The sequence below is a fragment of the Sciurus carolinensis genome, chromosome 17, assembly GCF_902686445.1.
Source record: "Sciurus carolinensis chromosome 17, mSciCar1.2, whole genome shotgun sequence".
Lineage (NCBI taxonomy): Eukaryota > Metazoa > Chordata > Mammalia > Rodentia > Sciuridae > Sciurus > Sciurus carolinensis.
Window position 1 is genome coordinate 17,692,844 of NC_062229.1, and position 10,317 is coordinate 17,703,160.

General features: G+C 42.5%; 1 pseudogene; it reads left to right on the forward strand.

Moving 5' to 3' along the window:
• The first annotated feature begins 7,710 nt into the window (after nt 1-7,710).
• Nucleotides 7,711-8,711, forward strand: LOC124968150 (olfactory receptor 7A17-like; annotated as a pseudogene).
• Nucleotides 8,712-10,317: the final 1,606 nt, after the last annotated feature.

Genomic DNA, 10,317 nt, shown 5'->3' on the forward strand with positions numbered 1-10,317 from the left:
AAGTGTTTTGGGAAAGTGTCATGAAACAAGGAATGTAAGGGTGTTATTCTAATCAAAAGATCACAGTTTGCTCCTGTTGAAGAGGAAATAGCAATTTCCTGGCGTTATTACAGGCTGTGTCTCGAACACATACAGGGCTTATGAGATCCAAGAGACATAATCAGAGCAGGTTCCTCAGAGTCAGACTTGGGATAAAACTTTAAATCATGGCTGGGATTTGGTGGTAGGAGATTAGAGCCCTGAAATCAGAAAAGTTAATAGAGAAGAAGTATAAATAATGGATTCCCCTGGCTTTCCACCTGGTCTCTTGGGAACAAAGAATCTGCAGGTTAAAAAAAAAAAAAACATCCTTTTTGTGTAGAATCATGTCCCACAGAGGAAGGAGGTTACCAAGGGTTGGAGTAACAAGTGAAAGGTCTAATGATAAATCTCAGGAATTGTATATCAGCTCTGCTGTGGACTCTCTTGAGCTGGACAGGATGTGATTGTTGTTTCTGAGGTCCAAATCCTGGCTCAGAGAACAATACGTAATTCATTCCTGCTGTCTTGTCTTGACTTCAGTCTCCATCTCATCCATTTAGAGAGGGTTTGGACTTGCACACACAGTCTTCTTCTCAGAGTCTCACCCAGGTCAGTGTGAGAAGCAGCAGGTCTTGCAGGAGAGGTTCAGAGAATGGATGCCAAGCATGTTCTTCTGAGGTCATTGGAGACAAACCCGCCTTGCACTGAGCTAAGAGATGGCAGTATGCAGGGTCATTTCCTTGCTTGATTTATTGAGTTAATTAATATATATATATTTATGATGATAAGTGGGAAGTGTCAATTGAACTCATATTGTGGGGTCATTGCTGGCATTGCAAGTAAAGCAAATTAGAAGAGAGGGCATGGCAGGGTGAATGTCATTTTAGTAAAGTAGACACAAGTTTTCCAGGATCATTTCAAATAAGGGGAATAGAGAAATGTTGTCTTAGCTATGGATGGATACATTTAAATAAGGGTATTTCATTTTTTATTTCTAAGTTGGTCCTTGTATACATGTACCTTCATAATGATAAGATTATATCTTGCACAACAGTCCATGTGTCAATCGTATTGCAGTGTCTCTTTGCATGTTGTCTATTCACCTAGAAAAAACTCTTCTATAGGTAAAAGGGGCCACTCTCTCATTTTGTTTTGCAATTATTTCCTAAGACAGGCTATTAAATATATCTTGAGACTGTAAGATGTTTCCCCTCTCCATTTGCAAGTTTCTGTATGAATCTTTTGCTTTTGTGTGGAGGGTACAGAATGGTTTCATTTCTGTTTGTTTTATCATTTTTTCAAACTTAAGGATGGGAGTTTTCACCACATGGTGTTTGCCACTTTGCTTTGTAATATAGGTTAATGTATTCAGGGGAAATTGTGAGAGTTTACAAATTCTTTGTTGTCAGATGCATTAGCTGGCTGTAATCGGTCTCATTCCTTTGAAAATGTAGATAGTTCTACATAATTTGAGCAAATAAATCAGACTTTATGTGTGTCTCAGATCTGTATTTCCATCTCCATTAAACACTATTGTGCTTGTTGCTTGTGACTGGATCCATTTCTAAAAGTCACATTATCTCAAGCATCATTTGGTTGCCAATATTTACCATTTAATCAAAACCACCTTCATTTCATAAGCAAATTTGAATCCTGTGTATTATGCAAGATGAAATTACAGCCCAGATACTGCTTCTTGCTGGCATTTAAAAATGCTCTCTCATGTTCGGCAGTGACTGTTCAGTCTTGAATTAAAGCCTCAAGCTGACACCCTTCAGCTGTCACCATCTGGGGCCTTTAGAGTTTGATCTGTTTTGATGCACAGAGTCATTCTGAAGAGCCCGCCTGCCTGAGCTCTCAGGGTGCCATTCTTTGTTCCTTCTCAGGTCCTCCTCACCTTCTCCTTTAATGTCAAACACTCGCTCATCTCCTGCACCTTTCCTATCAACAAATGGACAGCCCTCCATGCATGCCGTGCATTCCACTGGGTTCAGGGCAGCCTGCTTCCCACTGCCTATCTCCCTGCCCTCTTCAATAGGACCTAACGGGAGTTTCTCCCACCAAGTGCAATGTTACTTATTTAAGGGGCTCTGTATGATTTCACCATATACTGTCACATCCACACTGTGGGTGGCCTTTGGAATTTTCCCTCATTAAACAGATATGATCTACAATGGTGTCTGCAAAGACATTTGGAGTGTGTTTATATTAAACTGTGGTTCTCAACAAGGTATATTTCCCCTCCAGGGGAACTTGAGAAACAGCTGGAGATGGTGCAGACTGTCACTGGGAAGAGAGAGTAGACCAGAATGTTCTGCTAAACATGGTACAGAACACAGGACATACACAACCACCAACGATGATCTCACCCTGAACATCCAGATTTCCTTAAGTGAGAAAAGGTGAGTTGGAGAGTCTCTGAATTTCTAATATTCATAGCTGTCTGTAGGTGGTGTCCTAAGATCATGTAACTCTTCCCATTTCTGCTCCTGTTCAAAGCTTGGCCCACAAAACGTGGCAACTCACACTTTCCCCACAGGGATGGTTTGAAAAATGATTGCCTGTTGATTCCTCCGATTATTATTGACTTTGAACAAATATGCCCAAACCCATTCGCCATTTCAATTCCCCTGTTTTCATTCTGGGCCTGCTTTCCCACAGTTACCAGCATTTCAGACTTTTTGTAGGTTAATTTCTTTAATTCATTCTTGGGGAGTATTTTCTGTCCATAAAATATTTTATATCCTATTGCAATCTGTCTTTTCTTGCCTGAGGTTCTTGTCTTATTCAAGTTGATTTTACCCACAATGAGCTTTTCATGCTGTTACCTGAGATTCTTAGAAAATGTACTTTTTACTTTCTTACTCAATTTTTAATTTCTCTGAAATTAATAAAAAAGATATATGAGGTTTGAAACAACGTCATTCCCCTGTAGGTATGGAGTCAATTATGTTAATGTTAATATTTATGTTAATAAATGTTAATAAATTTTGTGGAACTGTTCAAGCTTTTCCAGTTTAAGTGAAATACCATCTTTCCAAGAACACTGAGACACAACTTCTAATTCACTCAACAAATAATAACTGAATACATGTGTGTGCCAGAACATTCTAGTAACATTATTTTATTTTATTTCTGGATACTAAACATTATGATTAGGAGTCCACATTGTTATCACTAGAGAATTCCTGTGTTGTGACTTGTTTCCCTTCCTGTTCAACGATTCATTCAATTTTTGTTTAATACAGCTTTCTTGAAACCATTGCATTGAAGCTGGTTCTGACCCTTGTTATTCTTATTGTGTCAATACTTCTCATTTCCATCAAGCGTGTTTTTATACCATGCATCCTTGCTCACACTGTCTGAAAATACAAGGTTGAATAAATAATGTAAAGTCGCTGCTCCTTTGTAACCTGTGATATAATGGCAAGCAGAGCACAATCAAATAAATTTGGTTGTGACACAGCGTCTTTAGTGGTACATTTTGGAGAGTATCATTGAATGTGAAAGGACACGACTGTCTTTGTGTGTGCAGAATTGTATACCATGTGGCCTCAGGAGGCCTTTGCATGTTGGAAAGAGGCCAGAACAAGGACTAGAGTGTGCTTGAGGGGTTTGGCAACTGGACGCAACCCCTGAAGTGGAGGCACCATGGCTGCCAGAGCTGGGGGGTTGGGAGGGAGGGAGCCGCGAGGACGGTCTCAGGGGAGCTCAGAGGAGGACTGGCTTCTATGCTCTCCAGCTCAGAAGGGTGACTGTGCTGGAGGGCTGCTGTCTGTGTATTCTGACAGAGCTGTTAGAGAAGATTACTACTGTCCCAACACAAAGAAGTGATAACTATTTAAGGTGATAGATACGCTGATTGTGCCTCGTGATTCTTATCCATTGAACACGGAATTGCAATATCACACTGCACCTCCTCAGCACCTAGAACTATTGTTAGGTAAACATTTAATAATATTTTGAAAAGAGATCAAAACCCAAAGCATACATATTGCAACTGAAGGAGCCCCATGAAAAGTGCGGTGGAGGGCTCATCCACCTCCAGGTCACATGGAAACCAGTGGTCAGGAAAGTGTGGAGCAGCCTCGGGACACAGCACATCCTCTGCTGTCTCAGGAACAATGTCAATGGACATCTTTCCTTCCTTTTGTCAATTGTTGGATTTTACTCTAGGCTCATTGTTTCGATCTGAATGTTTGATATGCATGCTTCTAAATACTGAACAGATTTTCCTGATTCTTCTCTGTTTGAATAGGTAATTTTTGATCCCTTATGAATTTTTCTGGGCATCAAAGGCATATAATGGAAGTGGGAATGTGGCAAGAATCTCTTCGGGCCCCCAGTCTTGCTAGACATTCCCCCATCAGGTCCTCTTAACTCCCACTGTTCATTGAGCATAATTTTTTTTTAAACTCAGGACAATACAAATAACTCCAAGATTCCCTGTGATGGGAGATTGACAGACTGGAATTTCTGAGTACCATTGCTTCATTCTTTTGAGTGTGATTATTCCAATACCCACAGTTTGTCTGTATATTCATGGCTTTCTAACCCCATTCTGAGAGCCTGGGTTGCACATGACGCTCTGAGTGTGTTTGTGTGTGTGTGTGTGTGTGTGTGTGTGTGTGTGTGCAGATACACACATGCAGGTTTCAGAGCAATGGGCCTGGGCTCAATGTGTCCAAAACTCTGATGCCTTGACTTAATAACCATAGTTAACTTTATGATAGTGTAAAAGCAATATGTGATTATAGAATCTGAGCTTTGAATATTGAATTTATGTCTTTCCCCAGTGGCCCAGTGTTGGATTCCAGGTCAACCACACCCTCCCCTGGTGAATACCCTAGACTCCAGGGTTGCTGAGCTGCTCAGCTGGGTGAGTGGGGGGTGGGGCATGTCAGAGCATTGCTGACCTGGGGGGTCCCAGCCCTTCTGATGGCTTCATCAGGACACAGTCCACCACCATCCCCAAGATTCTACATTCCTAATTTGGTTCCTAATACACAGCCAGGACTCAGGTCGACAGGGTGAAATACAGGGACAATGCACTCCTGTCCAAAGGAAAGTCCTGCAGCTAATTTATAGTGTGAATGCAAAAGCTTTGCAAAGAATCATTTGTCTTGATGTTTCAGATGCACAAGACAACTTCACTCTTCACCGTGGTAAATATGAGGTTAAATGGATTTTAATGGAAACATAACATTCCTACCTATTTACATGGCACAGGACAGTAATTTGGAAGAAGCATGCAGAGTGAAATGAGCAAGGCAGGGTGTTCAGCATTGCTGCTCCTCCAGCATTAGTCACTCCTACATGCTGAGAATCTTCAGGCTCTTGTAGTTACTGTGAAGTGTGTGGAAGGTTGCTGTGGCCACAGTTTCCTGACTGTGCTGCAGACCTCAGAACTGGCTCCTCCTGCCTCTCAGTGTTTGAGAGCTGATCATCTTCCCTGCCTCCTACTCCCCTCCCTCCTACACTTCCCAGTCTCCAGTGACCACGATTTCACTCTCTTCCTGTGTAAGACCAGGATTTTAGCTTCCACACGTGAATGACAGCATGCTCTGTTTCCATGCATGCTGCTGCAAATTACAAGATTCATTATTTCTTAGGCTAACTATGACTCTGTAGTGTTCTGTGTCTGTCCTGCCATTGACGGACACATTTTCTTTCCCTCTTCATCCCATGGTGGACATTCTGGTGGATTCCACATCTTGGCTCTTGTGAACAGGGCTGCATGAGCCCAGCCTGCAGGTGTCTCTGCATGGATTCACTGCCTTTCCGTCTGCACGCAGTGATGTTCAGCTTCTCTGACACCATTGCTCATCCTCTCCCTCCTTTCTAAGATTATATTCAATGTTTTGCTTCTCACCTCATTTAATCCTCATGAGATCCTTATGCACTGAGCACCATAATTGTCACATTTACTGCTAGAGAACCTGGGCCTCACTCAGAGTGCTTAACCATTACTGGGCACAACAAGAACACCTTGAGTCAGTTGGGTTCAGATTTCTGATCCCAGTAACTTACTCCAAGTAACTTGCTCCTTAGAGCTGCACATACGGCTTCTCTTAGTGAACATGTAACTACTTCTTGTGGTTCAGCCTACCAAAGAAAATTGGAGTGCAGATGCAATTTCAATGTGGAAGTTCTTTTCAGATCTCTTGTTATTTGTCATTGATGCATAATCGCTGTACGTATTTGAGGGTTGATTGTGATATCTGGTTACACACATACAGTGTGTAATGCACAAATTAGGGAGATGCTCATCTTCATGCCCTTAGGCATTTTATTATTTTATGTTAGGATCGGTCCCTATTTGAGTCATTTGGAATTATACAAAAATCATGGTCAGCTGGAGTTACCTGACTGTGCTGTGGAACACTGGGCTTCTCTCTCCCCTCACTGTGTTTTGTAACTGATGGCAGCATAGCCCTCTGCATCCTGCCTCCTCGCCCCACCCTCTGGTCTTCTCTCTGAATCTCCACCTCAGTAGGATCAAGGTTGCAGCCCCACAGCTGAGCTGACCCTCGCTCCTGCTCCTTCCTGTTGCCCACTGGCTTCCTATTGATCTTGGACATCTGAACCAAGTTTCCTCCTCAGGGCCTTTGCACAGTCAGCACCTCCTGCCAGATCCTCTTCCCCAGGCAGCCTTGTGGCACTAGCTCTTTCTTCCTTGAGAATTCTGTTCAAATGTCACCTTGTTGGCTGGACTCTCCTGAACCCCAGGTATATTAAAGTACTCTCCCACTCTTCCTTTTACCTCCTTTCCTTTTCCTCCAAGCTTCTGCCATCTCCTGACACATCATACCATGTGAAACTTTCTATATTTTTTGTCCACCATTGAATGCAGAGACATTTGACTTTTTTTCATTATTCACGCATTTTTAGAGAGTTCCTGGAACATGGTTGATAGTCACCTTCATTTGTAAAGTGCACAAAGGAATTTTTCTTTATGTTTCCATTAGTGCATGAATGTCTTACATACCTGCAGGGTTCACACGGACATGGTTTCAAATGCACATAACATACCTTGCCCATCATAATCCCCAGTACTACCTTCTCCCTCCTCTCCTCCCTTCCCCTCATCCTCTACTCTACTGGTTTTCCATCCATGTTTTGAATTGTTGCATTATACTTATACATCAAAGTGGAATGCATTGTGATGTTTCACACACGCGTAGCATGTTTTGGTTATTTTTTCCCCAGCCCTCCTCTCCATGCTTTGATTCTCTTCATTTTCTCCAATGCTCCACCCTCTATTTCAGTGGGGTCTCCTGATTTGAAATTTGTTTTCCTCTCTAGCTCTCACATGAGGAACATCATCTGACCCTTGACTTGCTGAGTCTACCTATTTCACTAGCATGATGCTCTCCAGATTCACCCACTCACCAACAAATGACATGGTTTCATTCTTCTTTAAAGACTTTCTTCATACAATTTTAGAATCATGAATGCTTGAAGAAAGGTAGAGATGTGGAGAGGAACTTCCAATCAGAGATGCAGGGTAAGGCATTAAAAGTGATCAGATTCATAATGAAATATAAAAGTGATTTCTAGACAGTAGAATATTTCTATCTTTTTAAATAAAAATTCTTAAAAGGAGACTAATGCACTTCTCTCTTCTCTCTCTCTCTCTCGTTCTCTCTCTCTCTCTCTCTCTCTCTCTCTCTCAGTCACAGCAAGCACATGAAACCAAGGAACAGCACACAGATTTCAGAATTCCTTCTGCTGGGACTTTCAGAGGACCCAGAACTGCAGCCTCTCATCTTTGGGCTTTTCCTCTCCATGTACCTGGTCACTGTGCTTGGGAACCTGATCATCATCCTGGCCACCATCTCAGACTCCCACCTGCACATGCCCATGTACTTCTTCCTCTCCAACCTGTCCTTTGTGGACATCTGCTTCATCCTCCACCACTGTCCCAAAGATGCTGGTGAACATCCAGACAAGGAGCAAGGCCATCACATACAAATCTTGTGTCACCCAAATGCACTTTTTCCTACTCTTTGCAGGGTTGGACATCATTCTGCTGACCATAATGGCCTATGACCGCTTTGTGGCCATCTGTCACCCCCTGCACTACCAGTCATCATGAATCCCAGAGTCTGTGTGGTGATGGTTCTGGTGTCCTGGATCGTCAGTGCCCTGCATTCCTTGTTACCCAGCGTGATGCTGTTGCTGCTGTCCTTCTGCACAGACCCTGAGATCCCCCACTTTTTCTGTGAACTTAACCAGGTGGTCACGGTGCCTGCTCTGACACTTCTCTAAATGATGTGGCCATGTATGTTTCAGCTGTGCTGCTGGCGCTTGGCCCCCTCACCGGCCTTCTTTATTCCTACTCCAAGATAGTGTCCTCCATCCGTAAAATCTCTTCTGCTCAGGGCAAGTACAAAGCCTTCTCCACCTGTGCTTCTCACCTCTCTGTGGTCTCTCTATTTTATTGCACAAGCCTGGGTGTGTACCTCAGTTCTGCTGTGACTCAAAGTTCACACTCACGTACAACAGCCTCAGTGATGTACAGCGTGGTCACCCCCATGCTTAACCCTTTCATCTATAGTCTGAGGAATAGGGACATCAAGAGCGCTCTGAGGAATATTCTTTTGCAGGGAAACTATAAAAGGATCATTGGATTAATTCTCATGATTTCAAAACTCAAAGACTCAAACCAGATACTTTGTCTACTTTGATGAGTTTGTGGAGTTGAACTTGCTTCTATTTATTTCTGAAAATTAACATCATCTGCTACTTAAGAAATGTTCTCCATCAAGGTTTGGGCTCTCACTGATATCCAACATATTTTTCTCATCATTTTTCCTCTTCTCAAGTTTTCCTACTTGGTATCATACATATTTGGAACTTTCATTTTGTGTCATAGATTGTTCTGGTTTAGATAGTATGTGTCCCTCAAAAGCTCGTGTGTTAGACATTATAAAAGCTTAGAAGTGAATTGCCTGGGCTATGTGCCTTAACCTAGTCAGCTCATTCATCCACTTGAACAGGTTCGCTGGGTGATAACTGCAGGCAGGTAGTGTGAGGCTGGAGGAGGTGGTCCCTGGGGGTGTGCCTCTGGTGTAGGTACTTCCCTGGTCTGCAGGGTCTCTCTGCATCTGTGCCAAGGACTTGAGCTGCTTTCCTCTGCAAACCCTTCTGCCAGGTTCTGCCTCACCTCAGGACCTGAGGAATGGAGCTGGCGTCTGCAGACTGAGACCTCCGAATCAGAGTGTGTCAGATGAAGTTTCCCCTTCTCTAACATTGTTCTTGTGAGGTCTTTTGGTCCCTGAAAATACTGAAGAAAACATAGGTCAACCCATATTTCTAAAACTAATTTTTTTCTCAAAGTACATGTAAATTATACCAAGTAAGTCTTTTGTAGTTCTTTTAAATATGAATTTTATTACCGCTATGAGAACACTGCTTTTGGCAATTAAGGCCCATTATGTAAATTTGTAGTAGAAATGATGATCTTTCACTTGAATTTCTCTAGTTTTATACTCTTTCAAATATGTAGACCTAGTATCCCAGAACATTTTGTAAAAGGTCTTCAGATTTTATTCTCAGTATTTTTAGTTTATTATCCAAAATGATATTGTCACCTGTAAAAAGCAATCAAAGAAATGTCTGCAGCTGGAGTCTCTGTGGAAAGACAAATTTGGGTTTCTTTTTTCCAGGTATTTAAAGTAATCTTCATTTTGTAAAAGGTAATGTGCACATTATAGGAAGGAGGAAAACACAGGAAGCAAAGCACAAAGTCACCCCGTCCTGAGCAGCTCTACCCACTTCCTGTTTGACTTTTTAAAAAGTTCATTTGAATGTTTTTGTGGGAGAGTATGAACAGTGCTATGCTCTGTGTGGTGAACTCTGCCAGTGACTTGGGTTGTGACAGAGGAAACACTAGGTGGGTTCAGGCCCTGGGCTCAGGTCTTGTCCTGACACATCCTATCAGTGAGTTAAGTACAGCTCCCTCATTGATTTTTAATTTTCCATTTTTCCGGATGAGCTATTAGATTAATATTGTTCACCTGCAAACTGGTGAGAGTAGTCCTTGTGGCAGGGGTATCTGACACATTGTCCATAGCATGACTCAGAATCTAGGACTCAATGAAAGGAAGTTCCACTTAAATCCACAGGACGTGTCTGCAACAAAATTAAGCAGGTGCAAGAGGCTCAGCATGTCCAAGGTGGACCCTCTGTGTCCTCAGTTTTCAGCAACAACAGGGAGGCCAGTTCAGTCCTCAGCATTCTCTGACCTCATGGCTCCTCACGCCTCCTGTTCCTTATTCCCCTGGACACTCA